Source organism: Delphinapterus leucas, chromosome 17, assembly GCF_059928025.1.
Source record: "Delphinapterus leucas isolate spDelLeu-1000000601 "Yukka" chromosome 17, BTC_Dleu_Yukka2, whole genome shotgun sequence".
Lineage (NCBI taxonomy): Eukaryota > Metazoa > Chordata > Mammalia > Artiodactyla > Monodontidae > Delphinapterus > Delphinapterus leucas.
In genome coordinates this window covers 31,346,739-31,366,558 of record NC_143145.1, presented here as the reverse complement: position 1 = coordinate 31,366,558, position 19,820 = coordinate 31,346,739, and positions in this window count along the sequence as shown.

Sequence of the window (19,820 nt, the reverse complement as noted above, 5' to 3'; positions counted from 1 at the left end):
CCCACCACCTTTCACCTTTGGTAACCATAAGTTTGTTTTTGAAGTCTGTGAGTCTGTTTCTATTTTGTAAATAAGTTCACTTGTATCTTCTTTTTTTTTAGGTTCCACATATAAGTGATATCATACGATATTTGTCTTTCTCTGACTTACTTCATTTAGTATGATAATCTCTAGTTCCAACCATGTTGCTGTAAATGGCATTATTTCATTCTTTTTTATGGCTGAGTAATATTCCATTGTACATGTGTACCATATCTTCTTTATCTATTCATCTGTTGATGGACATTTAGGTTGCTTCCATGTCTTGGCTATGGTAAATAGTGCCGCAATGAACATTGGGGTGCATGTATCTTTTCTAATTATGGTTTTCTCTGGATATATGCCCAGGAGTGGGATTGTGGGATCATACGGTAGCTCTATTTTTAGTTTTTTAAGGAACTTCCATACTGTTCTCCATAGTGGCTATAGCAATTTACATTCCCATCAACAGTGTAGGAGGGTTCCCTTTTCTCCACACCCTCTCCAACATTTACTGTTTGGAGAATTTTGATGATAACCATTCTGACTGGTATGAGGTGATACCTCATTATAGTTTTGATTTGCATTTCTCTAATACTTAGTGATGTTGACAATCTTTTCATGTGCTTTTTGGTCATCTGTATGTCTTCTTTGGAGAAATGTCTGTTTAGGTCTTCTGGCCATTTTTTTTATTGGGTTGTTTGTTTTTTTTGATATTGAGCTGCATGTGCTCTTTGTAAATTTTGGAGATTAATCCCTTGTTGCATCATTTGCAAATATTTTCTCCCATTCTTTGGGTTGTCTTTTCATTTTGTTTATGGTTTCCTTTGCTGTACAGAAGGTTTTGAGTCTAATTAGGTCCATTTATTTTTATTTCCATTACTCCAGGAGACAGTTCAGAAAAGATATTGCTGCAATTTATGTCTAAGAGTGTTCTGCCTATGCTTTCCTCTAGGAGTTTTATAGTATCCAGTCTTACATGTAGGTCTTTAATGCATTTTGAGTTTGCGTATAGTGTTAAAGAATGTTCTAATTTCATTTTTTACACTTAGCTGTCCAGTTTTCCTAGCACCATTTATTGAAGAGACTGTCTTTCCTCCATTGTACAGTCTTGCCTCCTTTGTCGTAGATTAGTTGACTATAATTGCATGGGTTTACTTCTGGGCTTTTCATCCTTTTCCATTGATCTATATTTCTGTTTTTGTGCCAATACCATACTGTTTTGATGACGGTGGCTTTGTAGTATAGTCTGAAGTCAGGGAGCCTGATTCCTCCAGCTCCCTTCCTCCAGCTCCCTTTTTCTTTCTCAAGATTGCTTTTGCTATTCAGGGTCTTTTGTGTCTCTATTCAAATTTTAAGATTTTTTTGTTCTAGTTCTGTGAAAAATGTCATTGGTAATTTGATAGGGATTGCATTGAATCTGTAGATTGCCTTGGGTAGTATAGTCATTTTGACAGTATTGATTCTTCAAATCCAGGAACATGGTATATCTTTCGATTTGTTTGTGTCATCTTCTGTTGCTTTCAACAGCATCTTATAGTTTCAGAGTACATGTCTTTTGCCCCCTTAGGTAGGTTTATTCCTAGGTATTTTATTCTTTTTGATGTGATGGTGAATTGGATTGTTTCTTTAATTTATCTTTCTGATCTTTAATTGTTAGTGTATAGAAATGCAGATTTCTGTGTATTAATTTTGTATCCTACAACTTTACTGAATTCATTGATGAGCTCTAGTAGTTTTCTGGTAGCATCTTTAGGATTTTCTATGTATAGTATATCATCTGTAAACAGTGACAGTTTTACTTCTTTTCCAGTTTGGATTCCCTTTATTTTTTTCTTCTCTGATTGCTGTGGCTAGGACTTCCAAAACTATGTTGAATAAAAGTGGAGAGAGTGGACATCCTTATCTTGCTCCTGATCTTGGAGGAAATGCTTTCAGCTTTTCACTGTTGAGTATAATGTTAGGTGTAGGTTTGTGGTATATGGCCTTTATTATGTTGTAGTATGTTCCCTCTATGCCCACTTTCTGGAGAGTTTTCTCTATGCCCACTTTCTGGAGAGTTTTTAGCATAAATTGTTGAATTTTGTCAAAAGCTTTTTCTGCATCTATTGAGATGAACATATGGTTTTTATTTTTCAATTTGTTGATATGGTGTATCACACTGATTGATTTGTGGATATTGAAAACTTCTTACATCCCTGGGATAATGGCGATAATTATCCCTGGGATAACTGATCATGCTGTATGATCCTTTTAATGCATTGTTAATTTGGTTTGCTAGTATTTTGTTGAGGATTTTTGTGTGTTCATCAGTGATAACTGGCCTGTAATTTTCTTTTTTTGTGGTATCTATGTCTGATTTTGGTATCAGGGTGATGGTGACCTCATAGAATGAGTTTGGGAGTGTTCCTTCCTCTGCGATTTTTTGGAATAGTTTCAGAAATGTTATAGGTGTTAACTCTTCTCTAATGTTTGATAGAATTTGCCTGTGAAACCATCTGGTCCTGAACTTTTGTTTGCTGGGAGTTTTTAAATCACAGTTTCAGTTTCAGTGCTTCTGATTGGTTTGTTTATTTTTTCTGTTTCTTCCTGGTTCAGTCTTGGGAGATTGTACCTTCCTAAGAATTTGTCCATTTCTTCTAGGTTGTCCATTTTATAGGCATAGAAACATATTTCTATGGTGTAAGTTGTAACAGCCTTTTTTCATTTCTAATTTATTGTTCTTGATGAGTCTGGCTAAAGCTTTCCCAAATTTATTTATATTTTCAAAGAACCAGCTTTTAGTTTCATTGATCTTTTCTATTGTTTTCTTCATCTCTATTTCATTTATTTCTGCTCTGAACCTTATGATTACTTTCCTTCTACTAACTTTGGGTTTTGTTTGTTCTTCTTTCTCTAGTTGCTTTACGGGTAAGGCTAGGTTGTTTGAGATTTTTCTTGTTTCCTGAGGTAATACTGTATTGCTATAAACTTCCATCTTGGAACTGCTTTTGCTGCGTCCCATAGGTTTTGGATCATTGTGCTTTCATTTTTTTTTTCGTTTCTCTCTAGGTATTTTTTGATTTCCTCTTCGATTTCTTCAGTGATCCATTGGTTGTTTAGTAGCATATTGTTTAGCCTCCACATGTTTGTGTTTTTTACAGTATTTTTTTCCTGTAATTGATTTCTAATCCTGTGGTGTTGTGGTCAGAAAAGATGCTTGATATGATTTGATTTTCTTAAATTTACCAAGGCTCACTTTGTGGCCCAGCATGTGATCAATCCTGGAGAATGTTCCATATGCACTTGAGAGAGCTGTGTATTCTGCTGCTTTTGGATGGAATGCTCTATAAATACAAATTATATCCATCTGGTCTATTTTGTCATTTAAGGCCTGTGTTTTCTTCTTGATTTTCTGTATGGAGAAAGTGGGATGTTAAAGTTCCCCACTGTTATTATGCTCCTGTCGATTTCTCCTTTTATGGCTGTTAGTAGTTGCCTTATATATTGAGGTGCATATATATTTACAATTGTTATATCTTCTTCTTGGATTGATCCCTTGATCATTATGTAGTATCCTTCTTTGTCTCTTATAACAGTCTTTAAAGTTTATTTTGTCTGATATGAGTATTGCTATTCCAGCTTTTTTCCATTTGTGTGGAATATCTTTTTCTATCCCCTCACTTTCAGTCTCTATGTGTCCCTAGATCTGAAGTGGGTCTCTTGTCGGCAGCATATATACAGGTCTTGTTTTTGTATCCATTCAGCCAGTCTGTGTCTTTTGGTTGGAGCATTTTATCCATTTACATTTAAGGTAATTATCAATATGTATGTTCTTATTGCCATTTTGTTAATTGTTTTGGATTTGTTTTTGTAGGTCTTTTTTATTCCCATCTTCTTTTTTTCTCTTGTGATTTTATGACTATCTTTGGTGTTGTATTTTGATTCTTTTTCCTTTTTTGTGTATCTATTGTAGATTTTCGGTTTGCAGTTACCATGAGGTTTTGATATAGCAGCCTGTATATAGACAAGATTATTGTAAGTTGCTGGTCTTTTAATTTCAAATTCATATCCAATATCCTGCATTTGTTCTCTCCTGACAGTTGCTGGTTTTGATATCATATTTGTATGTGAATGATCTCCTACCTTTACTGTATGTTTGCCTTTACTGATGAGCTTTTCCATGTGTAATTTTATTGTTTCTGGTTGTGGCCTTTTCTTTTCTGCCTAGAGAAGTTCCTTTACCATTTGTTGCAAGGCTCATCTTGTGGTGCTGAATCCTCTTAGCTTTCACTTGCCTGTAAAGCTTTTGATTTTTCTGTCAGATATGAATGAGAGCTTCCTGGATAGAGTATTCTTAGTTGTAGGTTCTTCCCTTTCATCACTTTAAATATATCATGCCATTCCCTTCTGGCCTGTAGAGTTTCTGCCTAGGAATCAGCTGATCACCTTATGGGAGTTCCCTCGTATGTTATTTGTTGCTTTTCCCTTGTTGCTTTTAATATTTTTTTCTTTGTCTTTAATTTTTGTCAGTTTGATTATTATGCGTCTCAGCATGTTCCTCCTTGGGGTTATTCTGTCTGGGACTTTCTGCACTTCCTGGACTTGGGTGACTGTTTCCTTTCCCATGTTAGGGAAGTTTTCAACTATTCTCTCTTCAAATCTTTTCTCAGGTCCTTTCTCGCTCTCTGCTTCTGGGACCCTTATAATGCAAATGTTGGTGCATTTAATGTTGTCCCAGAGGTCTCTTAAACTGTCCCCCATTCTTTTCATTCTTATTTCTGTATTCTATTCTGTGGCAGTGATTTTTACCATTCTGTCTTCTAGCTCACTTACCCATTCTTCTGCCTCATTTATGCTGCTCTTGATTGTTTCTAGTGTATTTTTCATTTCAGTTATCGTATTGTGCATCTCTCTTTGTATGTTTACTTTTTCTAGGTCTTTGTTAAACATTTCTTGTATCTTCTCAATCTGTGCCTTGTCTTTCTGAGATCTTGGATCATCTTTACTGTCATTACTCTGAATTTTGTTTTGCATAGATTGCCTCTCTCCACTTCACTTAGTTGTTCTTTGAGGTTTTATCTTGTTCCTTCATCTGGACTATATTTTTTTGCCATCTCATTTTGTCTAACTTTCTGTGATTACAGTTTCCATTTCATTGGGTGCAATGGTGTGGTTCCTCATGTTTCTGATGTCTACCCCTTGGTGGGTGAAGCTGGTCTAGAGACTTGTGCAGGCCTCCTGGTGGGAGGGACTGGTGCCTGCCCACTGGTGGGTGGAGCTGGGTCTTGTCCCTCTGGTGGGCAGGGCCGTGTCAGCAGGTGTGTTTAGAGGCCGGTTGTGGGCTAAGGACGATTTTAGGAAGCCTGTCTGCTGATGGGTGGGCTGTGTTCCTGCCCTGTTGATTGTTTGGTCTGAGGCATCCCAGCACTGGAGCCTATAAGCTGTTGGGTGGGTCCAGGTCTTGGTGCTAATGTCCCAAGCAAGATGTCAGCCTTCAGATGAGTATTTCCAGGTATGTTCGCTACCAGCTTTTATGTTCAAAGAGAGAACCACAGCCACTGCCCACCTTCCCAGTTGACCCTCCAAGACCAGCAGTTAGGTCTGGCCCAGGCTCCTATGAAGTCACTGCTTTTTCCCTGGGACCTGCTGCACATGAGACCTTGTGTGCACCCTCGAAGAGTGGTGTTTCTACTTTCCCCAGTCCTTGGAGTTCTTGCGATCAAGCCCCACTGGCCTTCAAAGCCACATGCTCTACGGGCTCCTCCTCCTGATACCAGACCCCCAGGCTGGGGATTCTGACGTGGGGCTCAGAACTCTCACTCCTGTGAGGAACCTCTGCAATATAATTATTCTTCAGTTTGTGGGTCATCCACCTGGCATGTATGGGATTTTATTTTATCACAGATGCACCCCTCCTATCATCTTGTTGTGGGTGCTTTTTTGTCTTTGGATGTAGAATATCTTTTTTGGTAGGTTCCAGTCTTTTTTGTCGACGGTTGTTCAGCAGACAGTTGTGATTTTGGTGTTCTCGTGAGAGGAGTTGAGCTCAAGTCCTTCTACTTCCCCATCTTGTCTCCAACCCGTGTCCCTTTCCCTCTTAAATAAAATCTTCACATATGTAGCAATCCCTAAGTAAAATTAGAAGCTCATTGTAAAATTTATAGCATATAACTTAGGTAATTACATAATTATGCATGTATATGCTTTATATAATTTCATAATATGTAATTTTCTTCAACTTGGTTTTTTGCACTCAACATTGTTTCTACGATTCATCTATTGTGTTCCAATAGGTATAGTTCACTCATTTTCACAGCTATATAACATTCTATTATAAGTGAGTATGCCATAATCAATGTATACAGTTTCTTTTTGGTCAGTGCTTCCATTACCTGATTTTTTTATTGTTTTAATTATTGTTGTCATTTATACAATTCTTAATCTTATCTTCTGGGACTCATGTGCAATTCTCTAGGTTTTTGTTTCTGGGAGTAAAATTTCTCAGTTATAGGTACGTTCATGTTTAGATTTACAAAATGATTGTTTTTCAAATTAGATGTTTCAATTATATGTCCCCTAAAGCTGTTTATATTTTTTATCACTCTGCTTCCTTGCCAGCAATTGATATCAGAATTCAATTTTTTTAATAGAAATAAAATGTATTTCACTGTGACATTAATTTGCACTTCTCTGATTACTAATGAGGCTGAATCATTAGTATTTTCTCTCATTTGAAATGCCTGTTTGGTCATTTATGAGGTTGTTGGTTTGTGTGTGTGTGTGTGTTTTGTTTTGCTTATGGGAGAGGGGTAGTTCTTTTTCATGTTGCTTCATAAGCATAACTATACTTAACGTATACTGATCCTTTGTTGAATCTATATGCTGCAAATAATTTGTGGTTTGGACTCTATTTTCTTTATGGTGGCTTTTGATAAACAAGTTTTTCTATTAATATTCTATTAATATAATTGAGTTTAGCAATATTTTTTCATTTAAGGTTGACATTTACCCTATTCTGTGATCATAAAAATTATCTTCTAAATTTTCTTCTGAAAGTTTAAATAATTCCAAAGGGAAACTTTGTAGTCAACCTGTGATTTATATATATGTACTATATAAACAAAAAATTAATTTTATTTTTTAACATAGCTCCTTTCTCCAGCGATATCACCTTTGCCATTACCAAGTACTATTAAGCTGTTTTGGGGCTTTCTAATCTATTGAATATTCTATACCAATGGCCAATTGGTCTCTCCCTGAATAAATATCACATTTTATTCATTGGCATAGCTTTATAATAAAGCTTGGTATCTGGCAGCACAATTTTTCCCACCTTATTCTTCTTCAGTTATGCTTTACCTGTTATTGGGACTTTGCTTTTAGAATTAACTCATTTCCTCAAAATTCCTGTTAAATTTTGATTAAATATGTAGTGAAATTTAAGAACTTTTTTTATTATTGAGTTATCCCCTCCTCCCATCTATGAACATGGTATATTTCTTTTTATATTTCTGTGTTCTAAAAATAGCTTTCGTCTTTGTTCCTTAGCTTTTTGCAAATCATCTTTTAAAATATCTATTTCATTGTATTTTTATACTATTAATAATATATATTTTAAGTTATGCTTTAAATTTGTAGCTGGTGTATATTAACACATTAATTTTTAAATATTATATTCAGGCACTTTGATAAGTATTCTAAAATTTTGTTGGTATATTCTTTGGGTTTCCATGGAGACAATCATATCATTTGTTAATAGTGACATTTTAGTTTTTTTCCATATTTGTTGTAACTCTTGTCTTACAAACTATATAGGACCTCCAGTACATATGGCTACTAAGCACCAGAAATGTAGCTAGTATGAGTGAGCAACTGAATTTTTAACTGAATTTTATTAAGTTTAAATAGTAATTTGTGGCTAATAGATACTGTATTGGACTGTGTAGATCTATCAATAGTATTTTTATTGTCTTTTTTTTAACAAAAAGAAGTTGCTCATCATTTAACAAAGAAGTTATCCGTTTATTATTTTTACATTTTTTAGATTAATTTACATGTTTAACAATTTCTTTGATCAACATTTCTTCTTCCATTTCATAACTTTATAGATATAATCTTTCCTTATTTAAGTACATCTTTTACAATGTACGTTAGTAAATGTTTGTTGGTGGTAAACTCAGCTTTTCTTTTTGTAAATGTCTTTGACCTTGAAAAAGAATTTTTGTAACACAATTCGTTCATAATTATGTCTCCCAATATTTTGAAGATATTGCTCTAAGGACTTTTGACTTCCATTGAAGCTGTTCAGAAGTATACTGTTTGTTAGACTAAATTTTCTTTAGTTCTGTTTTTTTCCTCTGGGTGACTTTCAGATACTTCCTTTATTGTGGGTGTTCTGAAGTTTTACATATAGATTTTCCTGTGATTATTATGGTTCTGTCTATCATAATTCTCATAAGGCTCTCATGTTCATAAGACTCAGCAATTCTCAGCCCGATTTTCAATTATTCCACTATTGCCTCTCTGTATTATTTTCTCAAGGCCTACAATTAAATGGAGTTTGACCTTCTTGTGTTTATTCTGTCTTCAGTGATTCTTAACCTTTCTTTTATATTTTCATACCCTCATCTCTCAACTGCAAATTCTTTAGTTCTTGCTTCTAGTTCATTGTCTCTTTAGCTGTGTCTAATATGTGATTTAATATAGCAGTTGAGCTTTTAATTTCAATAAATATTTTCAATAAATATTTTTTATTTAGAAAGCTTCTATTTGATTCTTAATTACAATCTGCTTGGTCATTTTTAATAACTTGTTTCTTACTGATTTTTACTGTGTTTGTTTCTTAAATTTTTAGCTTTCATATCATTTTATATTTTCTATCAGCCAATTTAATATCTCCAGGTTTTGACAGTTTTATTCTTTGTTGTTTCTCATGACTCACTCATGCAGCCTATTCTGTTTATTGTTAAGCGATTTTTTTAAAAAACTAAGTTTTATTTTAATTACACAACTTTGAGAATTCTGAAGGTCTAATATAGGGTGGCTTTCTTCCACAGAAGATTTGCATTTGCTTCACTGAGCCAAAGGTATGTATACCTACAACCACTTGAGTTCCTATGGAGCATCCTGCCTTAATATTCAGCATCCCTACCTTGCAGAGAATGGCTTAGATGTCTCCTGAGCCCAGGACTGCTGTTAGAATTGGGGAAGCTTGAGTTTTGTATTTGTTTCCTGGCACTATTCAGGGTTTAGCTCCCTGTTCTTTTTATTCTTCCTCCACATATCTTTTCTCTTCCTTTTCTTAACCTTTGGAGATTTTCTATGTTTGTTTGCTTTTGTGCTCAACTCTAATTTAAAAAACAAGTATGTTGTAGTTATGCAGGATCAACCTGCATGGCCTTTATTTGATAGCAAATAGGCTTCTTCTAGAGCCCTACAGCATTTCTGGATTAGAGAGTGCTTATTATAGAGCTCCTAGCAGTGGGATTAAATTGATTCACTTTATTTTCCCTGTTCACTTTATTTTCCCTGTATTCCAGACTTTTTTGAGCTTCATAAAAATCCAATTATGTTATCAAATCATTAAACTGATTATTTTACTAAAATATGAACAAAATACTAAATTATATATGAAAAGCAGACATAGGTTTCACACTTACGGTCTTCCTTGGGAAAATAGTTTCCAAGAAGGTTGTAGATATACTTTTAAAATATTTTTCAATTTTATCCTTCTGGCCCGTATTGTCTAAGATTACAGAGAAAGACAACACATGGAAAGAGTACTAAATTTGGGGTCAGAGTAATCTCACTGTAGTCTCAGTTTAGACACTATGCAGATGATTTTCAATGAGGTAATTAACTTCTATATACCTGTATTTCCTCATTTGTATAATGGAGATAATTTCTATTTCATACAGTTATTATAAGAATTAAGGCCAACAAAATAGTACATGTGGAATTACATATGACAATTTCCAGTGAGGAGAGCAGAATATGCCACCCCCAAATATTTCTCTTTGACATAAAAATTATCTTGACGTGGTTATTTTTAAGACACAGGAGAAGCTCTGAGAATTGAGTAGAAGTTGTCCGTTTTATAAGCAACGTGCACATTTATAAGGGAAATGTCCATTTATAAGTGTGTCTCCCTTTCTATACCAGGCAGAGAAGGATCACTAAATCTCTAGACACTCTTATTCAATGGAAAAGGCAACTATACCCCTGTTTATTTTGCTTTGCTTGATACCCTTCCAGAACTGGCTTATTCCTTCCTTTCCCAACATCTTCCTTTGTCTTGAGCTGGTATGTAAAGGTGTGGTTTGGACCATTTTGGGGAGTTACTCAGTTTTCCATGTTATTAAACTTCTGTTTTTCTCCTGTTAATAGTACAGGGGGTCTCAACCAAGAACCTAGAAGTGTAGAGGGAAAATTATTTTTCCTCCCCACCAGTTTGGTGACCCATCATGGGACCTACTGAGACACCATACTCACTCCAGAGCCCGCAGATGGGATCCTGGAAGACTGGTAGAAGCTGGCAAAAAGTAAAAATTCTTACCAAAGTCAGCTCTCCCAAATCTCTCTCTCTATGCCCAGTTTAAAGGAGAAGGTAAAAATTTCTTGTCCCTTCCTTTCTAAATTTAGATTATTTAGATGAGCAGGAAAAAATATTTGTGCGAACTAGTTTCTTGCATATAGCAACTGGTAAAGAGTTTTGTTATTGCTCTTGTTTTCTCTTTCCTCCCAGAAATGGTCATTGTTTTGTCTCTGTCTTTTGTGTCCTTTGTTATAAGGAGGAGAACCATGGGCAAGATGAAATTTTCCTTTTGTCTTATTTTACGTTTTGAGAGCTTGGCTTTGTGGCCAATGAGGATATTCTCTCTGCCAGCTAAAACAGTCTGAGGGTCCATGACATGAACTGACAAGCTGCATTCTCTTTGTCCACTAGAGCTGGCTCACAGGGAATTTGTCTTAAGGGGTCCTGGTCCATAAAGGGCCTTTGTCATCTCAGCCTTTATTGTCTCATTAGTGCTGAAAAGTCCCTTTCCAATTGTACAAGCCCAGTGTCACAGATTAGCAGGTCTATAAGTAGAGGTATTTCATGTTCTGGGAGACCAAAGACGCCGTTTTCCCTCCCGCCTTTCTTAGTACCTGAGACAGTGAAGGTCTCTTTGCTTTCTTAGGCCAACTCTGGGAGTGAACATTTTGGATTATGGGGGCTTTATCTTCTGCAATGCCTTTCGTGTCCATAGTTAAGTCAGTAAAAGGCTTATTGGTTTGAGTCACTACTGAGATAAATATATTGAGGATTCTACTTGCCAGTGGGCAGATGAGGGATCTTTTGAACTGGAAAAACTTCTATATTTGAAAAAAGTTGTAAACAACAACTGTCTTATTGATACCTATGGAAAGATAACATTGAAAAGAAGACACAAAAGAGTATGGCATCTAGCCTTAGGGATTTCCTTAACAAGACAAAATTATAAAAACCCCCCTTTTTCTTACTTCCAGCTTCAAGAGATCCTACCAAGTTTATAGAAGAGTTGAAAAGATCAGTGGACATTCACATTTCTACTTACAGGGGACCTTGATTGGCTGCTAAGGGGTGTTCTTTCATTATATTACTGTAGTTAACAGAAAAGCCAGATGGCCCCCTGGGGAAAACACCTCTTACAGAGGTAACAGATGAACAGAATTTCTCCCAGGCCCTCTTACACATGATCAGGAAATGGCTCAGCTGGAGGTTGATGTTAAGAAGCTGACAGAAGCAATAGCAGAGCTTTTCATCCTAAGGTGAACTGGTTGAGGTTGAATTGAACACGCAGAAAAAAAGGTAAGCATTTATACAGACTTTACAAAAGCATACCACATTAAACCCTGAAGTTCCAAAACATAGGATTCTTTTGATTTCCATCTTGGTTGGAAATCTTGTTGATATAAAAGAAGGAAATTGAAGATAATGTATTTGGATGGGCAGACCTTGATATAATTCAGACCACAACCCAATTCCTTGAGGAATTAAAAACAATTGTCTTTGTCTTTAAAATCTTTACAAAACCAGAAATGTAGCTCTAGGAGCAATTCAAAGTCCACCTATCCTTACCAATCCCCAAATCTTCCCTATTGATCTCCAGATGCCTGCAGATATTGTAAAAGATTAGGACACTGGAAACAGAATTGTCCTGCACTTGACAAAAAGGAAACATTTTTAAATAGTTTAAAAATGTTAGACCTCTAACATAAGAGGTTAGACCTAGACCTCTAATAGTATCCCAAAAACTTCGTCTTGGAGAAAACGTGTACACTTTCTCTGTGCCTACCTTGTCTTCTGTAGGAGCTGACAGCCATTTCTTTGAAATGCAAACTTTAGGTAAATCATTCTCATCTAGAGGGAAAAAAAAAAAGCTATTTAGAAGTTGGGCAGATAAGAAATCTTAAGTGTCTTCTCCACAAATATTAGTAAAAAAGCTTCAGCCATCTGAGCAGGTGAACTTATTCCATCTGCCAGAAACACAATTTGGATCCAATTGTTTTTGTTTTAAAATAAATTAGTGAGTTGTGTACCTGACTGATGGCTAAAATTTTAGAATGAAAGCTATACTATTTCTCTTTGTATCTCTCTATATGATCATGTGTGTCTACATATGTATGTTGTAGATGTGTTATTTTTCTATCTCTAGATGGTACTGTCAAAATTTGTAAAAACTCTATTTGCTTGGCTTGAAGGAAAACGCTGTATGGATTGGGTATTCCAAAACTCACAGAAATACAGAAACTAATGTTTTTCAAGTATATGTGATCTGGAATAATATTTGGTAAATGAAAGCTAGTTGAAGTGTGTTGGTTTAAGTAAAACAGAAACGTCTTCAGTATTATTAGCATTAAAGACAATGCAGAGGTGCAACTTTTATTCTACCTGGGTTTACTACTCAGCTAAGCTCATGTTATATCTGTTACAAAAATTGTCAGCAAGAGAAAATTATGAAACTTTCATAAAGAATCAAAATATGATTATTAATAACAAATGAAATAGTTGAAGGTAGACTAGAAGTTTTTAAATACACTTTTCAACAATGATGAGGTTTTATAAGATATGTCTCCTTTAAAACCTTTTAAAGCTTCCAAAATCTTTTTTAAAGCTTCCAAAATCTTTTTAGTAACTTGAAACTTAAAATTTTGCTAAATTAAAGGATATAAATTCATTGAAATCTACATCATTTCTAAATAAGAAAATTTAACATTAGTACCTCTGTAATAAAAAAAAGTAGATAAACCAAACATGTTTGGGTCTATTAGTAAACATGTCTCATGCCACATTGAAAAACTGTACTATAAAAAGGCATATACTTCTAGAAATTATGAAATGTATTCATAAATTGACCAATCTAAAGAACACTGTTGTAACAGGTCACTCACAATTGCTTACTTCTGAGTTTTCACTAGAAATTAAGGTTTCTACAGGTTAAGAGTTCTAATGTAATTAAAACTACTAGCAATAGTAGGAGAAACTATTCCATCTTTGTATGCAAGGAAAGTAGGGTATGTTATTGGGTAACGAGATATGGAGATGCATTTTTGTTAAGGGAAATGAAAGAATTTTGTCTTCAAGAACAACCAGCTACTTCAGAATGGAAAAGATGAGAATAAATAACAATCTAAATGGATATTAAAAGTTCTGAAGAGAGAATCTTGTGTTGTTAAGCTGGATAAAATTGAATTGTTATAAGGATTTTTAAAATAAGCTTTAATATCAATATTATACGTATGTAAAACTTAATTTTCTTTCATCTGCTAAAAGGACAAAGTTTTCTTACCAGTTGGGTAAACCTTCAGGTGCAGGAACCTCAGGATATCTTTATTAAATACCTAATTGCTTGCACCATATAGGTCTAACTTTGGGAGCCCACCTGTAAGACTGCCTCCTGAAATGAGACACAACTGTTTAACTGAACTGACCTATTTCAAGACTAATACTGGTTCAATGAGATAGATATGGAGAAGTCTTTCAACTCAACTTCTATACTATGAAATTCCTTGGAGAAATTTCAACAGCTGGGCTGGAGGTGAACAGAATATGCCTCTTTGGCATATGGATTTTCTTGAGCTGGTTACTTTTAAGAAACAGCAGACACAGGAGAAGCTCTGAAAACCAGTAGAAGTTATGCTTTTGTAAGAGACATTCACATTAATAAGGTAAACCTTCTTTTATAAGGGAAGTCTCTTCCTCTGTACCAGGAAGAGAAGAATGACTAAATCTCTAGAAATTCTGGTCAATGGAGAAGGTAACAACTTAAATTCACATGATAACCATACCCTTGTTTACTGTGCTTTGCCTGGTAACCACATAACTGGCTTCTTTGCCCTACTCCCAACATCTTCTTTTGTCTTTAACTGGAGATGGTATTGAAGGTGGTGACTTAGGCCATTTTGGGGAGTTACTCAGTGTTTCCGGGTATTTCCTAGGTATATCTTCCATGTATACTCAGATTTCCATGGGTCTCTCCCAGGTGTACATGTTATTCAACTTCTATTTTTCTCCTATTAATCTGTCTTTCATTACAGGGATGTCTCAGCCAAAAACCTAGAAGGGCAGAGGGAAAATTATTTTCCCTCCCCTACACAAGCACATAGTGGGCACTTGGACAGTATTATTTTTTCTTTCCTTCTCATGGCATCTTTGAGCTAATATGGTTAAATGTATGATTTCAAAATATGTATCTTGAATTCTCATTGATACTCATTCACTTCTAGAGAGATCTATCAGCCTTATCTCTGTATTTAAGTTGAGAGTTAATTTTTAAAAAAATAGAGCAGAGTCTAACTCCTACCTATACAAATTAAGCTACTTTCAAGAAATGGGAACTTAACTCTGATTGTACTTAAAAATATGAACAAGGCTTATGTAACTTTAGTTAGGCAACATCTGGAGCTGATTTCCTAACTTTGATTGAGAGAACCAGCCTGATGAATCCCAGATGTTTAAACATGGCAGCCTGATGAATCCCAGATGTTTAAACATGGCTGTGTTTCTTACACTCACTAGATTATGAGAGTGACTACATGGAAGGAAGGGAAACATTTACAAGAACTAGGTGTCAAAGTGGCCAAGAGGGGTTTTTGGGTGTTGGCTTAGTTGCCGGGCCGGGTGGGAGGGTGTCTTTCTAAATGAACATCCCCTTTAAAGTTGTATGCATGTTCTTAAGACAAAGGCCCAATCTTTGATAACCTCAATAGTATGTCATAATAGCTTCACTCATATTTATTCCTGCAGAAATATATTTTTGAGCATCTAAAATCCTGTGGTTAGAAAGATAAATAATAAACGTTCCCTGCCTTTGAGTCACTCAGTTTAGTGAAGGAGTCAGGCATGTGAACAGTAATTAGAATCAATTACAACTGCTGTATTGAAGGACTGAGTTCAGAAAGTAAGCAGGTCTTCCAAGGAAGATAGGATGGTTTCAAAGAGAAGGAAGCACTGGGCTCAAGATTTCTATGCATTACCTCTATCAGCTGCATTTAGCTGTGCTAATATAATTCAGCTTCCATATAACTGTATGTTCCATTAGATCATGGGGCCATTTATGTGTCATAAAAATACATTAAAAACAGCGATTTCTGAAAGTGTACAACTATTTTGATAATCCAGTGTCACAGTGGTAAAAACATGATTATTAATCATGTTGACTTCCCATCATTTGGTAAAGCTTTTAGAAAAACAATAAATATTTTAATCTTTCTTTCCCATAAATTGTGCTCTTAAGTGAAAGAATGCCTTTGCCTTTTGCAATCTTTTTCTTACTCTAATGCATACCCAGTGTTATGGACAGAAAAAGAAAATCAGAAATGTTCTGAGTTCAAAATTTCTGTAGAAGTTTTTTTGGGGAAAGGTGTAGTAGTTGTTTTGTGACATACTTTAGTTCTCATAAAACCTGCTCCATTTTTCCCCCCAAGGAAATATCAACTCTGGGTGAAAAGAAACAAAATGTGTACCCTAAGAAGAATAACCCAAATGCCCTACTGACAGCAATTTTGTAAAGAATTAAAATGCATTGTTATGCTTTCAGAGGTAGAGAGGGATTAAGTATAAAACATTAGCCTGATGACAGGAATAAAAAAGGCTACCTAATTCTTACACAAAGGTTTTCAGTAAAAATTAATGTCCCATCAGGCTCAAATGTACTTCCACTCCTTTCCTTACCCAGCTATGACTAGCAATTTCTTGCTTTTTTCCCTGTATTCAGTGTCTCAGTACCTCTTTCTCTATCAATCGCCCATCAAACCTGAACTCCCCATTTACTCCTGTACATTCTTCCTCTGAATTAACAAATATTGTCCACTTTGACAAATATACCAGAGAACCTATACCAATAGACCTGGGCTGTTCCCTCTTCTTGGACAGTCTCCTGAGCTTTCAGCTCTTCACCCAGCAAATGCCTACTTATCTTTCACAACCTGGTTTTAAATATCAGTTCCCCAGAAAGGACTTCCCCAGTTCGTTCTAGGCTTGCTAAGATCCATTCGCCACCGCATATGCCCACATAACCATATCACATGAGCTTCATCACATCTGTTTGCATGCTGAGTGTCTGTCTTTCTCACCTGATTGTAAGTTCCAGGAGAGCAGGAACTTTTTGTATTTATATCCATCGTTGTATTTTCAGCTCATTGCAGTAGATACCTGCTGAAAAGAAAACATTCAAAGTCTTTGAATGTAATATTTAATTTTTTTGCTTTAATATTGAAAAAGATTGAGCATTTAATGTGATCAAGTATTTAATGTGATCAAGTTATGTCACAAAGGAGCTCTTTGGTCCTCACCCCAATCTCAATTTGTTCTTACTTAAGCTACTCATTCAGTAAATGGTACCACTCAGCTGCTCAAGTGGTAAGTATTGGTCATTTTGATTATCCTCTTTCCAGTTCCTTCTAATTATCCCACCGCTGAATTATGCAAGATATATCTCGAAACATATTTCAAATCAATTGACTTCTCTTCATCTGTCCTGCTACTACTATCACTGTAATATTTCATGCTCTAATAATATCTTGCCTGATCTGTCTAAAAGGTATGTGTTACCTTAGAGGCTTCAACACACTGGTCCCTCTGTCTGGACCAACTTTCTCATAAATGATTACATCATCTTCATAAATGATTACATCTTGACCTTCAGGTCTCAGCTAAAACCTCACTTTTTCATGAAGATCTTCCCTCACCAATCTAACTGAGTGAGTTAATTTCTACCTTACTTGTTTGTTAATTTCTACCTTACTTGTTTTCTTCATGGTGCTCATCAGAATTTATAGTTATATAGTAAATTTTTTCTTGTTCAATGGCTACGTCAAGGGCTGGACTGTATCCAGTATTTAGCCAGGTGTTGACTAGACAGCAAGATGCTTTTTTTTTTTTCTGAATGAATAGAAGTTACATACATGAATTTGGTAAAGCTCTCTCTAAATATATTTTTTCAGTTTCTTAGGCACAGGGGCTGCGGCTTTTCATCACTCTTATTCTATATCTAGCATGCTTCTTTATATATATATATATATATATATATGTTCATACGTTTTTTATTAAATGTATATAAATAAAGTTTTAGAGTCATCCAAAGAACTTGATGTCTTATTATATAAAGGTTGTCATCTATACTCTATATTATCAAAAAATTCAAGATGAATTGCATATCAAGGACAGTAAAACATCAATTACCAAAATCTAACTGTATAACTTTTGTTCAGTAAGTATTAACACCTGGTGTACAAGGTGCTATTGGCCTCTCTGAACAAGACAGAAACCATCTATCTACTCAAGCAGTTTTATTATTGTAACTGGGGTGGCCCTTGCCTCAACGTTTCAGGGTTGTTACTGCTGGGTTCCAATCCATCATGGGAAAATGGGTTTGACAATGTTCTCCTTACCTATTAGGAGTAGCAGCAAATCCAAAATAACTCCCTTCCCAGAGGTCCTGTGGGGTTAAACACTCAGAACCAGACTCCCAGTGCTGCCCTTATGAATGAGTAAGTGCCTTAGATCAGCAATCTAGCGTGCAGACCCTAAGATCCCCAGGTATGCTAAGATCCATTCTCTCCTGAAGCTCCTGGGCAGGGTCACCAGGGACTTGTGAGCCCAGGGGCTAAGCAGGGTGCTCTCTTAAGGGCACTGACAGGTGCACTGGGATGATGCCTCTTTAAAACCATTCTTATACTTCACAGGCCACAGGACAGGGTAAGGGAAGAAAAATAATTTTTCTTCCACCCTTCTAGGTTCCTGACTGAGACCCTGCCCCCATAATAAAAGACAGATTAACTGGAGAAAAACCAACAGAAGTTTAGTAACATTCTTGATGGAAAAATTAATAGTTAATCAAGAAAGAAATGGAAAATTTTATATGAGACAACCTGAGGATTATAACCTGGAAAACAGTATTTCAGAAAGCTCTGAGGACTGTTTTGCCCATTAGAGGTCAAAGCAGTTGTATACATTTTTGAGACAAAGGGTTATATTTCAGATGATGTATTGACACTTTACACAGTCCAGATCTACATGTACAAAGAAGCACATAGTGGGTCATGTGTCATCCTGGCCCATTAAAAGATTAAGAAGGAAGGTTATCTCCTAAGGAGTTGTAACCCTTGATGTGATTAAGAAGCAAGGAATGTTATCTCCTAAGCAGGTCTGGTTAATGCAGATGCACATGAGGCCCAAATTGGCAAAGAAATAATTTATATTTAAAATGTTTTCATCCTGCCATAAAATAGGAATTTTATTTCGTCAACATGTATACCTCCTGTATACATGGGAGATACCCAGAAAAACTACCAGAAATGGCCAAAAGCTACCATCTGAAATACCATCTCCAGCAAGACAAAAGAAAGACATTTTGAAGGGGAGGCCAGTTATGGGAGGTTACCAGGAAAAGCTTGGTAACAAGAGTAAGGGTTGCTATGCAGATTTAAGTTGTTGCCTTCTCCACTGATAAGAATTTCTGGAGATTGAAAGTCCCCCTCCTCTTCCTGGGACGGAGAGGCAGACACCCTTACAAATGGAGATTGCCTTTATAAATGTAAGTGTCCCTTACAAAAGCGCGATTTCTATTCCGTTTTCAGAGATTCCCCTGTGTCTGCTCTTCCTCAAATATAATGGGCTAAAAATAATCCTTATGCCAAAGAGATGTGTTTTGGAGTGGCATATTCTGTTGCTCTTCACTAGCTTCAGAGGGTGGGTGGGTCACGATTGGGATGAGCATCTGCCAACTCTCCCAATCCTGGGGCTGCTCTTAGTTTAAACTAAGAAACATAAAAGGCTTTGTTCTGTTTTCTTTCCAAGGACAGTGGGGCCACCCAGTCACACCAATCTTCCTTAAGTAAAGCAACTTTTAGTGTTTCCAAGTGCTTTTCTCTCCTGAGGGTAGGCATGATGACTCGGTGATTGCAGAGTGCACCCCACCTCAGCCACCCACCCAGGCTCTTTTAAAAGAGCTGGACCTCATTTTTTCCCCTTTTAAAGCATCTTTCTTGCTGAGGCAGAAAGGGAAATGTTCCCAAGTTTAATCTGTGTTAGGACAATCCAAATGTAGTAATACTATGAGACAAGATTCAATGTTTTTGGATATAAGGTAATGAATGATGCATGCTGAAGGGTACCAGGATACATCACCCCCAAATACCTCTCTGGCATACGGATTATTTTGAACTAAAGTACATTGAGAACAAGCAGGAAAAGCTCTAGAAACAAGTACAAGTTTTCCTTTTATAAAGGAAATTTACATTTTTAAAGGAAATTTCTCTTCGTAGAGATGCCTCCCTCTCCAATATCAGTAAAAGGC